At 37.1% G+C, this 22,394-nt stretch overlaps 1 protein-coding gene across 1 annotated transcript in view; it reads right to left on the reverse strand.

Annotated features, from left to right (window-relative positions):
* The window catches only part of csgalnact1a (chondroitin sulfate N-acetylgalactosaminyltransferase 1a), a 451,987-nt gene that overhangs the window by 373,684 nt on the left and 55,909 nt on the right, over positions 1–22,394 (reverse strand). The window lies entirely within an intron of this gene.

Below are 22,394 nucleotides of genomic sequence, written 5' to 3' on the forward strand. Positions count from 1 at the left end.
TTGTATCTCCTAATGTCTAACTATTCTGCACATGCAGAGTAATGGGGAGCAGAGTCTGCCCTGGCAGCAACAGAGAGAAGGCAGGAAACAACCCTGGGCAGGAAGTTTGAATAATACTTGTATCTGCTAGACCAGTCTGAAATTGCCTGTTAACTTGAGTCTATGGCTTTGGATTGAGGCAAGAGTGCATGGCATGCCAGCTCCACACAGAGGGCACCTCAGAAAGGAATCAAACGAAAAGGCTGTGCTAACCATCCTGCCACTGTGCTTGTCACCTTGGCACATCAGTTTGTCACCTTCAGGGTATAAATCGCAAAATGCCTTCACTAACACCCTGTAATCACTAACATGAAGCCCTGCAGGGAATACCAAGCTGCATAGCCTTGTCTCAGGCCTATACAGTGTTTAACTTACAGCATATAATTACCGAAAAAAGACAAAGTCAGCAAAGCTTAACTCTTCATTGACTGCATCTTTATTACCTGCACACTGTCAGATTTTATCTTGGATTCTCATTTTTGTAACAGTACTTAGACTCACATTATTCATTATTATTCATTGATAGGACTTGAGATGCCCAGTAGCAAGACTGGCAGCACAGGGGTAAATGCATGAAATCACCACTGCCTTTATCAACTATGAGAAAATATAAAATACTACAGTATGATTTAACTAGACATCTTTCTAGTTTTAGGCTGTTTTTAATAAATTCATTCTTTTTATATTTACTATATACTGCCTTATCTATCAATCTATTATACAGTGCCTTTCATATCTATCTATCTGTTATATAGTGCCTTTCATATCTATCTATCTAGTTTTGGTTGTTATTATGACATTATATTTATATTATATTCTATCTAATCAGTTTTTAGTTGTTTTTATTAAATTATATTTATATTGATTTATTATTTTATTATGCATTATCTTTCTCTCTAACTTTTTATATATCTATGTGTTATATAGTGCCTTTCAGATCTGTCTTTTATTAAATTATAGTTATATTTATTCATTATATATTATCTATCTATGTGTTATATAGCGTCTTTCATATATATATATAGTTTTTAGTTGTTTTTATTAATTATATTCATGACATCTATCTAGTTTTTATTAAGTTAATTATACTTATATTTATTTATTTATTATATACGTGTTATATAGCATCTTTCAAATATCTCTATCTAGTTTTTAGTTGCTTTTATTAAATTAATTATATTTGTTTTTAGGGGCAGCACGGTGGCGCAGTGGTAGTGGTCCATCCTGTGTGGAGTTTGCATGTTCTCCCCGTGTCTGCGTGGGTTTCCTCAGGGCGCTCCGGTTTCCTCCCACAGTCCAAAGACATGCCGGTTAGGTGGACTGGTGATTCTAAATTGGCCCTAGTGTGTGTTTGTGTGTGTCCTGCGGTGGGTTGGCTCCCTGCCCGGGATTGGTTCCTGCCTTGTGCCCTGTGTTGGCTGGGATTGGCTCCAGCAGACCCCCGTGACCCTGTGTTCAGATTCAGTGGGTTGGAAAATGGATGGATGGATATATTTATGTTTATCTATTTATCTATCTATTATACAGTGTATTTGAGTTCTATCTATGTATTATAAAGTGCCTATCAAATCTACCAATCTAGTTTTTTGTTTTTATGAATTATATTTGTTTATTTATTATATACTATCATATAGTGCCTTTCATATCTATCTACCTACCTAATAGCTCCTTTCATATCTATCTTTAATGCATGTCCCCTTACAATACTAAGCTGAATGAATTTGGTAAGATCAGCTTTGACCATTTTGTATATTTGAATTATCTTCCCATGTAGCCTCTCCTGCCCAGTCTCCATGCCCTGCCACTCACTGTTAGTCCAAGACATGCACTTGGTTTCTACACTGTGTGCACAATTATTAGGCAAGTGAGTATTTTGACCATATCATCATTTTTATGCGTATATTCCAACTCCAAGCTGTATTAACTTGAATGCTTATTGGATTTAAGCACGTCAGGTGATGTGTATTTGTGTAATGAGGGAGGGTGTGGCCTAAGGAGATCAACACCCTATATCAAGGTGTGCAGAATTATTAGGCAGCTAGTTTTCCTCAGGCAAAATGGGCCAAAAAAGAGATTTAACTGACTCTGAAAAGTCAAAAATTGTAAAAAGTCTTTCAGAGGGATGCAGCACTTTTGGAATTGCTAAGATATTGGTGTGTGATCACAGAACCATCAAACATTTTGTTGCAAATAGTCAACAGGGTCGCAAGAAACGTGTTGAGAACAAAAGACGCAAATTAGCTGCCAAAGATTTGAGAAGAATCAAACGTGAAGCTACCAGGAACCCATTATCCTCCAGTACTTTCATATTCCAGAGCTGCAACCTACCTGGAGTGCCCAGAAGTACAAGGTGTTCAGTGCTCAAAGACATGGCCAAGGTAAGGAGGGCTGAAACCCAACAAAGTTGAAACGTCAAAACTGAGCCAAGAAATATCTGAAGACAGATTTTTTTCAATGGTTTTATGGACCGATGAGATGAGAGTGACTCTTGATGGACCAGATGGATGGACCTGTGGATCAGTAATGGGCACAGAGCTCCACTCCAACGTGGAGGTGGGGTACTGGTATTTTTAAAGATGAGCTAGTTGGACCTTTTTGCATTGAAGATGAACTTAAAATCAACTCCCAAACCTACTGCCAGTTTTTCGAAGACACTTTCTTCAAACAGTGATACAGGAAAAAGACCATGATTTTTATGCAGGCCAATGCTCCATCACTTGCATCGAAGTTCTCCACTGCGTGGCCAGCCAGTAAAGGCCTTAAAGATGAAGGAATAATGACATGGCCCCCCTTCCTCATCTGACCTAAACCCTATTGAGAACTTGTGGGCACTTCTTAAACGCTAGATTTACGGGGGAGAAAAACAATACACCTCTCTGAAGAGTGTCTGGGAGGCTGTAGTCACTGCTCCACAAAAAGCTGATCGTCAACAGATCAAGAAACTGACAGACTCCATGAATGGAAAGGCTTATGACTGTTATTGGAAAGAAGGGTGGCTATATTGGTCATTGATTGATTGATTTATTTTTTTTGAAATGTCAGAGATGTTTATTTGTAAATTTTGAGGTGTTTGTTTATTATTCTCACTATAACAAATGAAAATAAACAAGTGAGATGGGAAAATATTCATTTTTCCTTTAGTTGCATAATAAATCTGCACACTAATAGTTGCCTAATAATTGTGCGCACATATGTATTCCCCTGATGATGTTCACACTCACATTTCCGTTGTGAAACATTCAGGTTTATTAACATTTTGGATTGACTGATAGCACTGTGTTTGTTCCATATTAAAATTAATCCTCAAAAATACAACTTGCCTAATAATTCTGCACTCCCTGTATGTCCTCTGAATGCAGTGTGACAACAGTGATATAAGAAAAAGATACCGGTTTTCTTCAACATGGCATTCAATTTTAAAAAAATTAAAAATTTGAATTTTTCAAAGCCTAATTTGAAGCTACATATATAACCTGTATTTACAAATAAACAAAAGGGGTTTGGAAGATTAATGAACGAATTCAGTCATATATGTATCAATCAGTTCTGTTATTCTATAGTACTTGTTGTCCATTTTAGGGATGTGGAAGGTTGGAGGCTATCATAGCATCATGCAAAGCCATTTCAACAGGTAACTAGGCTTATAGGTTCATTATAAATGCACCTATCCATCTAGTTGTTTGGCTTTTTTATTAAATCAATTATATTTAGATTTTTTCATTATATACTATCTATCTATTAGTTGTTAGTAATAAATATTATTAATTTATAATCTATCTAGGTTTTATTGAATTAATTATATTTATTACTGTCTATCTATCTATTATATAGTGCCTTTCCTATAGTGTCTTTTCTTGCTATTGCCAGTAATGCTAACATGGACAACACTGGTTAAAAAAAAAAACAAACACACACAAATGGACCCCGATTGTGCAAACTGTACTCGGCCAATGACCAAGTTCCAGCCAGTCCCTGAAGCTAAGAGGCAAAAGTGTTACCCACTGCACCACCATGCTGCCCTCTTCTGGACAATAACATCTTTTTCAGTTAACTATGTCATATACGAGTATATGCCATGGCTCTCCAGTTCATCCCTTTCAACCTACTTTGGCTGCAGCAGTTTTTTCCAACCAGTTTCACAAGTAACAAGCCACTATATGTCTAATTTTTGCAAGTCTTTATCCAAGGCAGCTTACCACATTACAACATTAGAGATACCATCAGTTACATTTCTTTTGTTTTTTTTGCAGTTGGAGCACAGAAAGGCAAAGTGAATTTCTTGTGGTCACACAGTGTCAGTGGCAGGATTTGATCCCACATCCTCAGGGTTTAAAATCCAAAACCTTAACCGGTACACTGCCTGCCTGTGGTCGTATTCTGCATTCAGAAAAGTGCAGTAATGTGCAACTTACAGTGTATGAAATTCAGAAAATCTATGTATTTTTACTTTTGCTTTAACTGCTTACCTGGTTGATGTCATTTATCTATTCATTTAGTGAGTCTGATCTCTAACAGTTCTGGTGAGTTTGTTCTCTTAACTGAATCCTAATAAAGACAACTAACAATGTGCAGAGTAGACAGCAGGGCCAATAACACTGAATAGTGAAAGACTGCAGCTACTTCAGTGTCACACCCGCCAGTGTGCTCATGAGAAAGGAATGGCTAGAAATAACTAGAACACCAGGAAAAGCAAAACGAAAATGATGATGATTATGATGAATATCTTAAAAACCAAGATAAAAACAGTAAATAACCACCATGTACTGTAACAGACATAAATATAGCACTGTTGACACATAGTGCTTGGCATTTTGTTTTTTTTTTTATTTGTTTTTGCAATGTTTTTCATGTGAAGGATGCAAGTCCCCCTCATGTTCTTTTCTGGTCTCGTCCCACAGTCCAAAACCTGATGTCAATCTCAGTTGCCTATTTGCTGGACTCACATCCAGTAACTGCTTCACACCTTTAGCTGACGAGCTACACTAAATGAATGGTAAATAAGATTACCAGACCCATATAACTGAAAGATTCTGATAAAGCCACCAATATTCCAGAGTATGCGCGAGAACTGTAGCATTGAATTGTGTCACACTCGACAGTTTCACTCTCAGGCGTGTGCCAAAGATCAAATTCTCATGAGTCATGCTATGAAAACAGAAACAACACAGATATCACCTTCATCTTACCAAAATGCTTCGAGCACCTGACTACATAACCTGGTTGGTGTTCCTAACTCAAGCTGGCTTTACCCTATATCCTCAGAATGTAAATTACAGTGGATTCAAAAAAGTATTCAGACCCCTCCACTTTTTCACATTTTAGCTTTTCACTAAAATCATTTAAAAGTTATTTTTTCCCCACCTGAAGCAACACTCAATAACCCAAAATGACAAAGCGAAAACAAGATTTTAGACATTTTTAAGAAGAGTTAGGCCCGCCATCAGGCAGACAAATTTTCTAATAATTAGAAGTTCTGAAAACTCACACTGGTGTTATCTGAAGTGGTATGTGAAGTATGACTGGTTTAAAGACATCACAGCAGGAAAAGCTTCTTTCTGCAAACACTATATGCACTGGCATGAAAAGGGTGTTAATTAATAGTGATGACCAAGAGTTTCAGAAATTCATGGAAATGTTCAGGAACTTGGCCAAACTTGGTGAAATGCATTAATGTCAAAGTGCGCAGGAATAACCATTATATACTGCTGCCACTGCATGCTGAGCCCTGTGCACTCATAGAGTTTCAGTCTTTGGGGGCCGTGCCACCACCGGCATAACATGCTTAATCCAGCAGTGAAGACACGACGTACACAAAACAACGAAGTATTTTCATTATATTATCATTATAGTAAGTTAATGTACTCCTCATATCCCTAATACACAATGCTTTTTGTTTCGCCATTAGGATAAAGAACGTATAGTGTGGCTCAGATCTAATTATGCAATTTTCATCATGCTATAACTTATCGAGAAGTGTGCGAACTGACGGGATGAAGCCTGGAAAACTTGAATAGTCCCCGCATAAATCAAAGACATCCAGACGATCTGGATCTGCATAATTAGATCTGGACCACCCTGTATAAATTCTTTCCTGATCCAACTCTAGAACGTATACGTGCTCTACGTATAGCTAGCTAGCTGGCCGTGTGACCAGCATGGTTCTTTGAGGTAAACTCTAGTAACTTTAAGCGATTGTCCTTGCGCTTCATTTATGGACACTGCAAACGCAAGACAAACTGGAAACTGAAGTTGTTTGAATTTGAAAGGGAATTCATTGGAAATCATAGGTATATGTGGAATGAAAATGTCCAAGACCTTTCCAATTAGAATAGTAGCCTCAATTACGTGTGGATGATGTAACAGTGTTGCCACATTTCTCAGAACCTTGATTAGGACCCTATGAGTTCTGCGATGCGGAAAACATGGACAGAATCTTGAAATTAACGCTTAAAAACGGATTTTAGATTTAAAAACGGAAATGGGCGGAATTTCGAGATTGAAGGGGTGACTGTTACAAAACTTCACAATAAAATAAGCGATTGAATAATCTGTAGTTCTATCATTCAAATACTATTTTCTAGTTTGTTGTTTTTGAAGCGAACGCATTTCTTCCTAGAACTCCAATCATGTCTCTATCAGTTTGTGTGCGTGTTTCCTGTATGTTTTCTCGTTAAAGGCACGCGAATTAGCTCGCTGCACGAGAGGGTATCAAGTACCTTAACTACGTAGAAAAAGCAAAAAACAAAAAAAAACACAAGCTTAACTGCAAAATTAAGGGCACAATATCTCGGCGACTTACAAATCTGGACAACTTTTCTGCAAGTTCTGCCAGCATACCATTGACTGGTCATGAAAAGATACTTGCAATGACCAAGTCAAATCTAAAACCCATATCAAAAACAAGGAGAAGTTAAGATCAAAAAATGTTCCCCTTCAGGTAACAACAGAGGAAAGAACAAAATCGCCAGATGCAAGACACCAGTTTGTGTCCATGTGAGTCAGACATACTGCTCAAAAAAATGAAGAAGACGCGCAGTCTACGTCAAACTCATTTGCCCCATGTATTTGAACAACATATATATGCTGTTCTTTGAAAGATTTATGGCAAGAAAATATACTCAGCAAAAAAAGAAACGTTCCTTTTTCCAGGGCTGTGTATTTCAACAATAATGTTTTAAAAATCCAAATAACTTTACAGATCTTCATTGTAAAGGGTTTAAACAATGTTTTCCATGCATGTTCAATTAACCATAATCAATTAATTAACATGCACCTGTGGACTGGTCGTTAAGACCTTAACAGCTTACAGAAAGTAGGCATTTAAGGTGACAGTTCTAAAAACGCAGGACACTAAAGAGACTTGTTTACCGACTGTGAAAAACACCCAAAGAAAGATGCCCAGGGTCCCTGCTCATCTGCGTGAACGTGCATTAGGCATGCTGCAGGGAGGCATGAGGACTGCTGATGTGGCTGGGGCAATAAATTGCCATGTCCGCACTGTGAGACGCCTAAGACAGCGCTACAGGGAGACAGGAAGGACAGCTGATCATCCTTGCAGTGGAAGAGCCCGGATCTCAATCCCATCGAGCACGTCTGGGACCTGTTGGATCGCAGGGTGAGGGCTAGGGCCATTCCCCCCAGGAATGTCCAGGAACTTACAGGTGCCTTGGTGGAAGAGTGGGGTAACATCTCACAGCATGAACTGACAAATCTGGTCCAGTCCATGAGGAGGAGATGCACTGCAGTACTTCAAGCAGCTGGTGGCCACACCAGATACTGACTGGTACTTTTGATTTTGAGCCTCCCTTCATTCAGGGACACATTGTGAAACATTTTTAGTTTGTCTTATGGTGTTGACTCTTTTAGTGTTCATACAAATATTTACACATTAAGTTTACTGAAAGTAAAAACAGTTGAAAGTCAGCGGACGTTTCTTTTTTTGCTGAGTATATATGTTGTAGATGATGAAACCACTGATAGCCGAGACCACAGCGTTCTCAACATAGTGATAGGCGAGTAAAAATTTGGCTGTATGGCAATTCATTTATGTAGGCAGTTCTAATTGTACATGATATATTTAAGCGATTAAATTATACAGGTATTTAACCGTTATTAACAGTCTTTTGCTAGAAAAATGTTATTAGTGAATGGCATTGTTTGTTCCCTTTTAAAAATTAACAACGATGTTTCGGAATTTAATAAATGTTTGCCTCACGGTGACGAGGCACGCAAGGTCCACATTTGACTCTTCCGTTATAAACTCGGCACCTACAAACCTGGGAAGAAGAGCACGCTTTTCTTCAGATGCAACGAGCCCTTAAAAGCGGGTCATTCTTTTTTTTTTTTTCTAAAAGTGAAGTTAACCTTCATCTCAGACGGATGCATCAAACTAGTAACAACTCTTACAATTCTGGAGGGCACTCACTGTCCCATACAGCATCATGGAGGTTCTGGACTCCTATCTGATGAATGGAACTGCAAAATAAGGTTTAGTTTGTGCTAGTGTGCTGTTTCATTAAAAGGAATGTGCCATTCCATTATTGTTAAATTTGTTGTAGCTGTTACTACTTTCTTACAGTAAAAAAAAAAAAAAAACCAAATCAAGGAAAAATAAAACGGTGAAAACCGAAAAAAAAAAAAAAAAACGGAATTTGTGATAAAATAAAATGGATTCCATAGAGCCCTACTTGATATGTAATTTTTATCTGAATTAAATTGCAATTTACTCTTTAAGGATTTTTCAAATCATGTTCATGCATTTATATTTTTTTTTAATCACCGAAACTGTAGCTTTTGGATATTTACTCTTCCTCTCACTTGGTGATTGTGTTGTGACGAACATCGGGACAGACCAGCTTTCTTCCTTATTTATTAGATGTTGATTGAAAACCCATACAATACAAGGATACATGGCATTTCATTACTGCCAATCTGAATCATCAAGCTACTTTTTAGTACCCTAACCTGTTAAAAGTTTGGGTTTAAAGGCTGTAGCGATGCCATTGTGACTTTTTATATTTTTTAAAGAAGTTACAAACATTGAGTAACAAACACAACACAAAACTTGGAAAATTAAAAAAGAGGCTATACTTTTATCAAAAGGCTATAAGAAAAAATAGTTTAACCGAATTAGTAGTTTTCACATTTTATATTCCAATTTACATTTAGTCAGTGTCACAGCTGGCACATTTTCACCAATTCCAACTCGACTCCAGTAATAAAGTTTATCAAATCCAATCAAATCTAACCCTGTCACTGAATTAAGAGGTTTAATTAACAAATGATGTATAGTATATTTGTATTCACATACTCCATTAAGATTTGGTTTCTTAAATGCTGCCTTATGTTTTCTTTTAATTACAGTACTGGGAAATTTGTAAATGGTGTTTTGCACTTAACAAGATGTGAGCAGCAGGTTTTTAATCAAACTAAACTGGCACCCCATCCAGCACTGGCCCAGCTTTGTGCTTGACATTACAAACTAACTGGACTAATTGGGTTCAAAAATAGATATCGTCTGATATATCAAAATAAAAAAGTAAAACTTCCTATGTGTAAAACATTTCAGGTCCTGGGCATCCATTTATCAATTTAATGCACTTATTAATAGTTAATCTTCTTGATCACAAAATGAATCAGTCAAGTGAGATTGTAATCGTAAGTCACAAAGCAGTAGAGGAGCACATTGTGAATTGTAAAAGAAATGTATAGTTTTGATAAGATTTTATTAAACGTTTTTACAAAAAAAAATTAATTGTGATGATTATTAAAGCAAAACCAGTCAGCTGATATCTTTATTTACTGTCCTTATCGAATACAAAAATGTTTTAAAGGTGACATTTCAGTTAGATTTATCACTTCTAGGTAACACACTCTAGCTATCCATTTTCTCACAGTTTTAAGTCAGCATTTCAGAGTGCTGGAGTTTATGCCAACCATATCAGACCCAAGGAATGATTACATCCTTAGAGGAGAAGCACAGTCCAATCAGTCTAACAGCTTTTGCTTGGATGGCATCCATTTGACATAACTGATTAATATGCAGTGCAGGGGTATTGTTATGTTGTATCCTTACATAACCTATTTTTCTAATTTAGTTATTGAAAATTAGAAATTTGGGTGGCATAAGGGTGCCATGATTAGAACTGCTGACTCACAGCTCTACAGTTTCACCTTGAAATGCTGGTCTAAATGTTTTTCTGTGTAGTTGATGCATCTTCTCAGTTTCCATCCCAGTTTCCTCCAGGCTCTCCTGTTTTCTCTGACATTTGATGGATAAACAGGCTTAGGCCATGTGTCATTTTTTAGGGGTAGTATTGAGTGGTGTACCCTGCAGGAGAGTGGCATCACTTCCAGTATCACTACCACTTTGTGTCCAATGATCTGGAGATTGGCCCCCATGAACCTGTATTCCAATAAGCCAAGGAAGAAATAAATGAATGTTCATAACATGCCAAGATATCAGTCACATTAGTAAATATTTATTCAACCTTATGCATAAAGTGGATTCATAAAGTATTCAGACTCCTTCACTTTTTCTTATGGTGCAGCCTTGTGCTAAAATCACTTAAATTCATTTTTCCCCCCACAACAAACAACACTCACTACCCCACATTGAGAAAGCAAAACAGGATTTTAGACATTGTTGAGAAGAGTTAGGTCTACCATCAAGTTGGCAAAATTCCTAACAAGTAGAACATTCAGAAAAATCAAACTGGTGTTATTTGAAATGGTATGTGAAGTATGACTCATATGCACTGGTGTTTGATATGTTTAAAAACTTATTTCTGCAAACACCATATGCACTGCTGGCATGAAAACGGTTTTAATCAATAGTGATGACCATGAGTTTCACAAATACCCCAATATGGAAAAGAAAAAATGGGATTTAAGAAATGTTTGCAAATTTATTAAAAATAAAAAAACTGAAATATCCCATTGACACAAGTATCCAGACCATTTATTCAGTACTTCGTTGAAGCACCTTTGGCAGTGATTACATTCTGAGGGCTTCTTGGACAGGACACAAGCTTCACACACCTAGATTTGGGGATTTCCTGCCATTCTTTTCTTCAAATCCTCTCAAGTGCTGTAAGGTTAGATGGAGACCATCGGTAGACAGCTATTTTCAGGTCTCTACAAAGATGTTCCATTGGGTTCAAGTTAAGGCCCTGTCTGGGCCACTCAAGGCCATTCACAGAGTTGTCTTTACTTTGTGCTTCAGGTCTTTACCCTGTTGGATGGTGAAACTTCAGTGCAGTCTGAGGTTCAGAGTGCTCTACGGCAGGCTTTCACTAACCATAACTTTGTACTTTCCTTCATTCATGTTTTCCGTTTCCCTGACTATTTTCTCAGCCCCAGCCACTAAAAAAATAAGCCCATAGCATCAGATTGCTGCCACCTTGCTTCAACACTGGAATAGTATTGCATAGGTAATGAGCAATGCCTGGTGTCCTCCAGGCATGATGCCAATATTGGGTTCATTAACATGGAGAATTTTCTTCCTCACAGCCTGAGAGTCTTTTAGATGACTTTTTGTAGACTTCCATAAGTTGTTTACTATAAAACCCAGATTGGCGGACTGTTGTAGTGATTGGTGTCCTTCTGGAAGTTTGTCCCGTCTCCCATCTGCACACAGGTTCTCCAGAGCTCAGCCAGAGTGACCATCAGGTTCTTGCTCACCTCTGTTACCAAGACCTTTCTTCCCTGATTACTCATCTCTAACCTTCTTCCATTTAAGAATGATGGAGGCCACTGTGCTCTTGGGAGCCTTCAGTTATGCACAAATTTTTATCTGGTCTTCCTCAGTTCTGTGCCAATAGGTTCTGCAGGGGATTTCTTCAACCTCATGGTTTGGTTTCTCCTCCGATACCTATTATCAACTGTGGGACATTCTACAAAGAGGTGTGTACCTTCCCTAATCATGTTCAATCTGTTGAACTGATTATAAGGTGGAATCCAAACAAGGTGTAGAAACATCTTAATGATGATACAGAATGGGAGGCACTGGAGACAGATTTCAGAAGCTATAGCAAGAGGTCGGAATGATTTTCTACAATCCTGTTTTCACTTTGTCACTGAGGGATAACAAGTGTTGCTTGATATGAGAACAAAAGAATTTAAATGATTTTAGAACAACACTGCAACATAGCAAAATGTGAAAAAAGTGAATGGGGTCTCATTTCTTTCTGAATCCACAATATGTGTAATCAGTAATCAAGTGTCTATAAATTTAATGTTAATAAATACTAACTGCTGCCTCACAGCTCCAGGAGATTGGGTTTGACTCATCATCAAATTCTTCCATGAGAACCCTGAATACCACGAGGACTGATTGAGATCATTTATGTTAGGTTGAATGCCTGGAGGAGGCATTCAGACTTTATTTTTTTCTCAAGCCGTCAGGTGTTTTTTTTTTTGTTTTTTCTGTCCTCCCTGGCCATTGGACCTTACTTTTATTCTATGTTAATTAGTGTTCCCTAATTATAATTCTTATTTATTTAGTCTTTTCTCTCTTTCTTCATAATGTAAAGCACTTTGACCTACATTGTTTGTATGAAAATTTGCTATATAAATAAATGTTGTTGTTGTTGTTTTAATCGCAGCCAAGTGACCAATTGTGCTTTAGGGGTTTTACTTTTTGATATCTTGAAGATGTGCATGGTTAGGTATGAATATGCACCACAGTCAGAATTGTTTCCTGCCTTCCACCTAATGCTTCCAGGATAAGCTCCAGGCCCCATTAACTCTAATCTAAACAAAACATGTATAGTAAATGGACAGAAGTATGGATGGAAGAAATGGTTAATACATTGTTCAGTTACATAGTACAGTTTACAGAACACAGCTAAAATAATTCTTTCCCATTTTGCATACACATGGGTGGAAATGGAGACAAGCGAGATGGAGAACTGCTGGTTCCTTTGTCATTTGCATCTTATTGCTAATAAAGTACACGTAAAACAATGAATACAGCTATTTAAGACTAAGATAAGCAATTAAGGGTTCAAAATCTTAACAAGCGAGACTACTCAAATGAAGCAGAACAATGTCCCTTGAGCAATAAGTGCTTCATCAGCAATGAATGATTTCTCATGAAGCAATTGGGTGGAACAAAAACCTGAAGCCACTGCGGCCCACCAGGACTGATGTTGCTCAGCCCTGATTTAAAGGGTCTGAGTTTTAAATAGCAAATAAATTAAATGAATTGGTAGCAAAAACTAGTCGCTAATTAAGAAAATAGTTAGAATGAAAACCTGAAGCCACTGCGGCCCACCAGGACTGGAGTTGGACACCCCTGCATAAGCATTAGCGGTCCGACTTGTCTATAATAAAGAAGACAGCGAGTTGGAAAACGTCTAGGCTAGAGTCTTGGATGAGTCAATATTGCAGACTGCTGCTGATGTTAATTTACATTAATTATCAAAGAACTGATGTAGCAAAAAAGTTTTCTGGCAGAACAAAATCAATTTTACATGAAAAATGCCAAGTTTTATATTCAGAAAGGGAGCAATAAATGATTAGAGCCCATATGCACAAAGCATCTTAACATAAACATTTGGTCTCAAGCTCTAAAAATTCTGACAGTGTGGGCCTACCATTATCGTAGCCCTAACAAGGAATCTGTAAGCTATACAAAAATCTATCTAGTTTTAAAACAATGTCCAAGTCACTAGCTATTTAGAAAATGTCATTAGGATTATTGATAGGAAAACAATATGGCCTTATCATCAGCTCACAAAGGTGAGACTGGGGCAGGAGTGTGCTCCCAGTTTTTGAGAAATTCAGCAAGAGCTAATATAGAAACACCAGAATGAGACAGCTGTGTATAATTAAGAGCTCTCCGGCCATCCGTCCCTCAATCCTTTTTCTGAACTAAGATTGTCAAAAACAGGATTGAGGGAGTGAGAGGAATTACAGAAACAACAAAACAAGTAACCAAAATGGACAGGATTGTCCACTCACATCAAATGTAGGGCAACTCTAGTCACTTAACAACCATCACCCATCACAGTACTTATACAGTATACTCTCAGATACTGTAGCAAAAACAAATTCTGTGTCATGTCCAGAAAACAACATACGTACTCTAAATGATTAACACAGTTCATAAATGGAACATAGTTCTTAAAATAGCAGAATTTCATTCATGCTATGAGCTGGGTGAATTGATAATAAACCTGTAAGCCTAGAGACCTGTTGAAATGGCTTTAGATGATGCTGTGATAGGCTCCAACTTTCCACATCCATAAAATGGACAAAAAAGTAATGTAAGATAACAGAATTAATTCATAAATACATGACTGAATTCATTCTGCAATTTTCCAAACCCCTTTTGTTATTTGTATATGGTTAGAGAATAATTTAGAGGTAGCAATAGTCAAGTATTTTGGTTTCCTGTGTCCACTGAAATATACAATATAAACATTTGTTTTGTCATAAAGAGACTGTAGAAATGGCCAAGAAAAGAATCAGAATGCTACAGGGGGATGGTTCAAGAAACTGGCTGATGTAATATTTTTTCATGCACCAAGTAAGATTTGCTAGTTGACACATATACAGTCTTTATAACAGAATAAAAGACGATTCAAGTGATATTGAAGAACAAAGAATTATTTTAGGATGGTCTTGTTCTTTGCTAAAGTAACCAATCAGAGTATGGTATGTAAGCATTAATTCAGCACTGTTATGCAAATTCAGTTGTCTATAAATATAACCCTCTGCCCGTATATTTGATCATTCTGACCATGCTGTAAACAGACTGCTGTGATGGATACTCCCTCTTCAGCATGGTGCTGCAAGGGTAATAAAGGACGCAGATGGACAAACTTTTCTCCTGCCTTATTACTGACTTTAAAATGTTTTTATCAAACTTGTCCCTGTAGACGACAGGTTTTCTTTCTTTAGTTAAGATGTTGATTTCTACCCCAATATACAGGTTATACTGTACTGTATATGTAGCTTCAAATTAGGCTTTGACAAATTGTATTTTTTCCATTTTTCAAAATCAAATGCCATGTTAAAGAAAAACAGTATCTTAGTCTCATAACACTGTTGTCACACTGCATTCAGAGGACACACAAACACAAGGAATCACGAGGAGGCCATGGAGACTGAGCAGGAGAGGCTACAAGGGAAGATAATCCAAATATTCAAAATTGCCAAAGGCATCACCAAACTTGATCCTACTGAATTCATTCAGCTCAGGAATGGTTTGAGGGCACCAGTTGTAATTAAGGGGACATGCATTAATAATAGATATAAAAGACGCTAAGATATAGATAGATAGATAGATAGATAGATACAGTAGATAGATAGATACTTTATTTGTCCCCAAGGGATTTTCTTCATGCAGGTATGTTGTTGATATTTTAGGGCAACTCGTTAATGCAGCTTGTCAGACCAAATTGTTTCTTCTCAGTTCTGAAATGTATTTGTTTTTAAATTTACCACTTGGACTTTGACCATTACAAATGTTGAAGGTGACAGTAGGTGACAGAAACTCTTTATTTTATCAGTTTTTATTCCAACAATTGTGTTTTTTAAATTCCTCCTGACAAAAAGCATTTTATAAGAGTAACAGTAATGAACATAAACATTATATCTAACATCAGAAAATATAATAGAAGCATTACGAGCATCATAAAAGTAATACAACAGAGACATCATCAACCTTAGCAATTGCATTCACCTAAGCAAAGACAGGCTCACCAGACTTATTTAAGTGTACTTTAATGATGTTGCCAAAGCTAAATGCATTCTGCAGACAGAAACAAATGCAATATAAGAGAGTGCTGTCTGAAACACAAATCCAGAATAACTTTAGAAAAAAGAGAATAACTATTCAAGGACAACATTGCATGGACAGACCCACAAGATCAGCGGATAACATGCAAGAATCTAAAGCATGGCTATATAGTTCTGGGCTCAATGGAGAGAAAGAAAGATAATGGACAGCACAGGACCAGTCACTCAACACCAGATACCACCAGAAGAAAATCTTGAAGCATCCAGTTGATAGGAAGTGTAGAATGTGCAAAAATTAATACGCTAGCCACTTAGCTGTAAGCTGCACCATGCCAGCCCCACCTGGGTACATCCATAGACCCAGTAAGGAGACCATTAATACAGAATTTGCAAATACCTGTGGGCCTAATCAGTGACAAGTAATGCTAGCTCCAAAAAGACTGTTATTGTCAATTATATCTTTGTCATATGGGATTGTCAATAATTAATGCTATCACAGAGAATCATAGTGATGTAGTGCAGCACAACAACAAGAAAGGGAAGACGTTGCAGATGACAGAAACATGATGAAGGAAGTTTAAAAAACTTTTTAAGTACAAGGACCTAGAAATTTAGACCAGTAGTGTGTGGAGCTTGACTGCCAGTACTGTACCAATAGTGGTCCTAGCATAAAATATTCTAGCAGGCTTTCAATGATACATTTCAAATGCTTTTAAACTCTCCAACAGCAACCAACATATAGAAGAAAAGTATATATACAAAAAACCTTTTAGTGTAGATTTACTTGACTTCTTTTTTAAATCAGAATCACTACTACTAGCAATAAATATAATAATAATAATCTTCTTATATAATACGCTGTGGCTGTCCGTTTGTCTGTCCAGGATTTTAAATCACCTGTGGATCACAAACTATTGAACTATTGACCTGAAATTTGGTACACATATACTACGTGACGTCTACTATCCACTTTCAGGGTGGTCATTGACCTCCAGGGTTATTCCTCTTTTTATTTTTATTTTATCTTATTGTAGAAACAACTCTCAGCAGCGGCCAGCAGGGCGGCAGTGCGGCACATGCGTATGGACGCCCATTCTACCACCTTCGCCGTCACTTCCCCTACCTCTTCATATCTTAAATCATTAATGAGGCAGATTGAAATCTTAAGTGCCGTCTTCACTGAAAAATTAAGGAAAATGTACTAAGTAATTGCAACACAAACACTGATTTAATCAGTTTTAATGCAAAACGATGCCAACGGAAGAAGAGAAAAAGTGGGCCGCCATGGTTGAGAAAAGAAGAGCTGCTCAGGAAGCAGCAAGCACAGCAATCCCTGAGCAAAGGAATGCTAAATGTACAGAGAAAGAGGATGAAAACTATAATTGCTCAAGTCAAGTGTATTCACTGCATGTTATTGTACAGTGCACCATTACTGGTAATAATAATAATAATAATAATGATGATGGGCGGCACGGTGGCACAGTGGTAGCGCTGCTGCCTCTCAATTAGGAGACCAGGGTTCACTTCCCCGGTCCTCGCTGCATGGAGTTTGCATGTTCTCCCCGTGTTTGCGTGGGATTACTCCGGTTTCCTCCCATAGTTTAAAGACATGCAGGTTAGGTGCATTGGTGATTCTAAATTGTCCCTAGTGTGTGCTTGGTGTGTGTGTGTGTGCCCTGCGGTGGGCTTGCGCCCTGCCCGGGGTTTGTTTCCTGCCTTGCGCCCTGTGTTGGCTGGGATTGGCTCCAGCAGACCCCTTGTGACCCTGTAGTTAGGATATAGCAGGTTAGATAATGGATGGATGAATAATAATGACACTGGTCTGAACCAAAATCCTCCCATGCAAAAGCATCAGTATATTTTAAAGATTTAGGGGTGCCGAGTCCACTTCTTAAACTGACATTTCTCTACCACAGATACTGGAATCAGTGAAAAATAACATTTAAAAACATTGGTAATTTACTAAAATTAAGTAAAATTTGTTTTACGGCATAAAGATTTTCATTTTTAGAATATTATTTAAAGTATATTTTGAGCTAAAAAACATGGCAACCTTCCTCGTTCTTAATGTTAGTTGAGGTGGAGGCAACCCAAAAAACAAGCGTTTGCTACACATTTTGAGCTCTCCATTAGTATTTTTTTCTGTTCTTATAGCTTATATTTAACAGGTTAAAAAATGTCCCATTAATGTCTAGAAGAGAGAAAGTTGTTGTTTAATGAAAGCATTAATTGATGGAAATGATAAAGTAATGCAGTGGTATATGGGAATTAATGCATAATGCTGAATTAAATAACTAGGGGTTTACCAATATAAACATGGTACATTATTAAATCAATAAAACACAAAAAAAGTACCATAAAATGAAACTACAATGCGTAATTTAATGTTTAAAGAAGGAAATGTAGACACATATCAATGGAGCTATATAAAAATGTAGATCATAAATGAGCAACTGAAAAGATATTTAACAAGCAACCAATCTAAAAAAGTATAAACGGGATTTGAACTTAAAAACCACACAATATAAACAGATGCTTGACCACAAAGGTACAATAACAAAAAACGGGAACAGGAAAAATCTAACGACAATTCATTTATAGAATATTATTTAAAGTATATTTTGAGCTAAAAAAAATGGCAACCTTCCTCTTTCTTAATGTTAGCTGAGGTGGAGGCAATCCAAAAAACAAGCGTTTGCTACACATTTTGAGCTCTCCATCAGTATTTTTTTCTGTTCTTATAGCTTATATTTAAAAGGTTAAAAAATGTCCCTTTAATGTCTAGAAGAGAGAAAGTTGTTGTTTAAATGGTTTTTACTGAAATATGCAAGGTCAGGTTTATCCATCCCTTGTCTTGACCAGGTAATAGGTAAGCAAATGGTAAAAGAATACAGAGCCTTCCTTTATTGGAAAAAAATGAGCCATTGTTATTTGCGTAATATGAAGGAGGAAAACTCCAAGGAGCATCTCCCTTCCTATGTAGCACTTGGATGCAAAGTGTCTTTAAAAACTTTATTTCCGGCACTCTCATTTGGATTTCTTCCTTGAGAACATGGAAGCGGTCTGTGATGAACATGGAGAGAAGCTTCACCAGGACATCGCTCAAAAGCGGAGATGTTACAGTGGAGAGTGGAGCAGACATCTATTGGAGATTCAATTGTAAAACACCTTCACAGCATTTTAAGTGAAAAAAAAAACACCTAGCGATTACTTTTTGTAACTAATAATTACATTTAAAAACATTAAGTCTAACAAATTAAAAGTTTTAAAATTAATAAAAAGATATCACTTGTTTCTGTAAAATAGTGTTTTTTCATTTAAAATCTTCATCTCCAAAAAAAACAGAATGTGAAAGAGCAATTCTGCTGCCAGATTTGGATTCAGCACCCTCGGATATATAAGAACACTTAAGGTTTTTGTCAGGAAGGAAAAAAGAAATCCCGCTTAATCCAATTCAGAATCATGGGTATTTTATTAACAGAGCCTATCCCAGCAGTAACAACTGCAAATTAGCAACCACCATAAATGGAGTACCAACCCATAACATGGTCCACTCACATAAACACCCACACCCAACCTTTGGCCATTTTATAGTCATCTGTCAATATAACATCAATGGCTTAAGAATGGGCTTGAAAACAGGAGACCACACCAATCCATCGTATGGTCCACTCACATACACACCCACACTCACCCAGGGCCAGTTTAAAAGTCAGCTGTCAACGTGAAATCCATTGCCTAATGGTGGGCTTGAAAACAGGAACCCCCAGAAGAAAACCCATGCAGCTATAGGGAGAATGAAAAAACTGCAAACAGCCAATTACTGAGCATGGGGTGAAAACCCAGTAAATAAAACATATTTTCATGTTCATTTAGATCCCAATATAAAACATAATGATTAATTGAAATCTTAAGGTATTAAATACAAATGTGCAAAAATTAAATGCTTCACTATGTAGATACAAAATACAATTAAAAGTCTTTCCTTTTACATACATTTTATTTTTCAACTTTCAATTTAGCATCCTTCATTATTTGCAGTCATTACCGGTAGTTTTATAAATCAATAATAGAGTATAATAAAAAAGAAAATTAATCGTGTAGAACATGTACAGAAGCCAAGATAGTTCCACAGAGAGAAGATGAATAAAAGGAAATCTTTGTAATGTTCTCCTTTGTGTTTTTCAATTTTTTGTTTGGAAATATAATACAGTTAATTTTCTGTGGATCTTGATGCATATTTCACAACAAAATTCTACTATGACCCCTTGAGCCTGACAAAAGTGAATGAATGGATGGTTGTTACTAAGTCTTGCTTCATACTGTAACATTAGACACTGGGTGAGTTTTCATATGAGGTAAGATGTAGAAAACTGAAAGGCCACCCGGCTGTGATCCTCACAAAGATCATGCCTGATGAAAGCATTAATTGATAAAGTAATGCAGTGGTATATGGGAATTAATGCATAATGCTGAATTAAATAACTAGGGGTTTAACAATATAAACATGGTACATTATTAAATCAATAAAACACTATAAAATGAAACTATAATGTGTAGGGTAATGTTTAAAAAAGGAAGTGTAGACACATATCAATGGAGCTATATAAAAATGTAGATCATAAATGAGCAACTGAAAAGATATTTAACAAGCAAATAATCTAAAAAAGTATAAAAGGGATTTGAACTTAAGGTAGTGTTCACATGTAACGTTCCTTAAAAAACGCACAGATGCTTGACCACAAAGGTACAATAACAAAAAACGGGAAAAGGAAAAATCTAAAGACAATTGTTTAACAGGTGTGCTGGAATCAATGCCACAGTCAAAAACAACAGCTGTTGGTAATGACATGGAGACTGCATAATGCAACAGGCAAAAAACAGATTAGTCTAATTATGGCAGTGCAATTAAAAACAAGCAGGATATGAAAGAGGGAGTGAGATGATAATAGGAGGAGCACAACGTGACACACTTGCACCACAGGATGAGCAACTGCTGAGCAAATGCTGTGCCATCACTGATTCCATAACAGGAGATGACCACAATGACAAGTAGCAAATCATGAAAGGAGTTTATAAATCATTTGCACTGCATAAATAAATAATGCCTCTGTAAATATGACCTTTTTTGCAATTTGTGCTAGTGAATAAGTAAAGTTAATTTTGGATGATTGGTGTGAAATATTTATCACATTTAAGCACATTCAGTTCCATTCAATGTATCCCTTCATAGCACCCTATATATATATATATATATATAGCAAAATACCCGCGCCTCGCAGCGGAGAAGTAGTGTGTTAAAGAAGTAATGAAAAAGAAAAGGAAACATTTTAATAATAACGTAACATGACTAACATTGTCATGAGTGTTGCCGTCATATATATGCCTGCCTAAATAAGTCACCTCGCCGCTCTTACTTTTTTACCGTTCATTTAATCATGGCTAGTGGCGGAAAAATTATAAAATGGAAGGAGGATTACACTGAGTATGGCTTTACCAAAACAATTATTGATGGCGAATCGATTATTCATAAAGCTTGAATTGGTGATCTGTTTTTCTGTGTTAACCTCATATTTTTTCATATTTCTTCTCAAACTAAGGTGGTGCGAGGGTAAAATGAATCGGGATGCGCTGATCAAAGTAATCAGTGTACCAGGAAATCATGCATTGACAAAAGTTCCCCTTTGCTTGTAATGCAAAGTGTGATTAAATGCATTATTTTTTAACGCGTTATGGAGCACATGCATCAAAGCTTCTCAGCTGTGCTTGTGCTAAGAAAAGGAAAGATTTTAAAAATAACGTAACACGATTGTCAATGTAACCTTTTGTAAGTAGTGCCTGGAGGATTCAGTGTGGAGAAACTCTAGAGACAGCATGTGTATTAACTTGTGGATTTTTCTGTGAGTGTTTGGTGGCAGTGTGACAAAGTTGCTTCGAAAGACGGCGTTAGCCGCGGAGCTCAGTTCAGAGTGAAATTAGGTAAATGGGAGGGGAGATGATGACGTGACTCCCCCACCCGCCTTAACTGTCAATCCCCCACAAACACAGTCTCTCGGAATTTGCATAAGCACACCCCTTCACCTGCAATTTTAACTTAGTTACAAAGTGATCAAAACTCTTGTTTATATCCTGGGTCCTCTCATTAAACTTGTATCCCGCATTACCCGTGGGCATGAGAAACGCCAGCGGCAGCCTGTCTATGAAATTAATTTAAAGTTTAGGTTTACACCTTTCTTTCTTTCCGAAGTAGCAGCACTCATGAATATGGTAGTATATGTCACTCGCTCGCTTCTTATTGTTTCGCTGCCTTCTCAATTATATAATGCATGTTTTCTTCAGCTCTGTTTGGAGGTCTTCCTGGTTTTCTACGCACTGCGTTGACAGTCAGTTCACGTGATTACGTGGGAGGCGTGATGATGTCACACGAAACTCCGCCCCCACGGCTTTCGAGCTCAACTCCATTACAGTAAATGGAGAAAAATACCTTCCAGTTATGACCATTACGTAGAATTTCGAAATGAAACCTGCCCAACTTTTGTAAGTAAGCTGTAAGGAATGAGCCTGCCAAATTTCAGCCTTCTACCCACACGGGAAGTTGGAGAATTAGT

The sequence above is a fragment of the Polypterus senegalus genome, chromosome 4 (assembly GCF_016835505.1).
Source record: "Polypterus senegalus isolate Bchr_013 chromosome 4, ASM1683550v1, whole genome shotgun sequence".
NCBI classification, from domain to species: Eukaryota; Metazoa; Chordata; class Cladistia; order Polypteriformes; family Polypteridae; genus Polypterus; species Polypterus senegalus.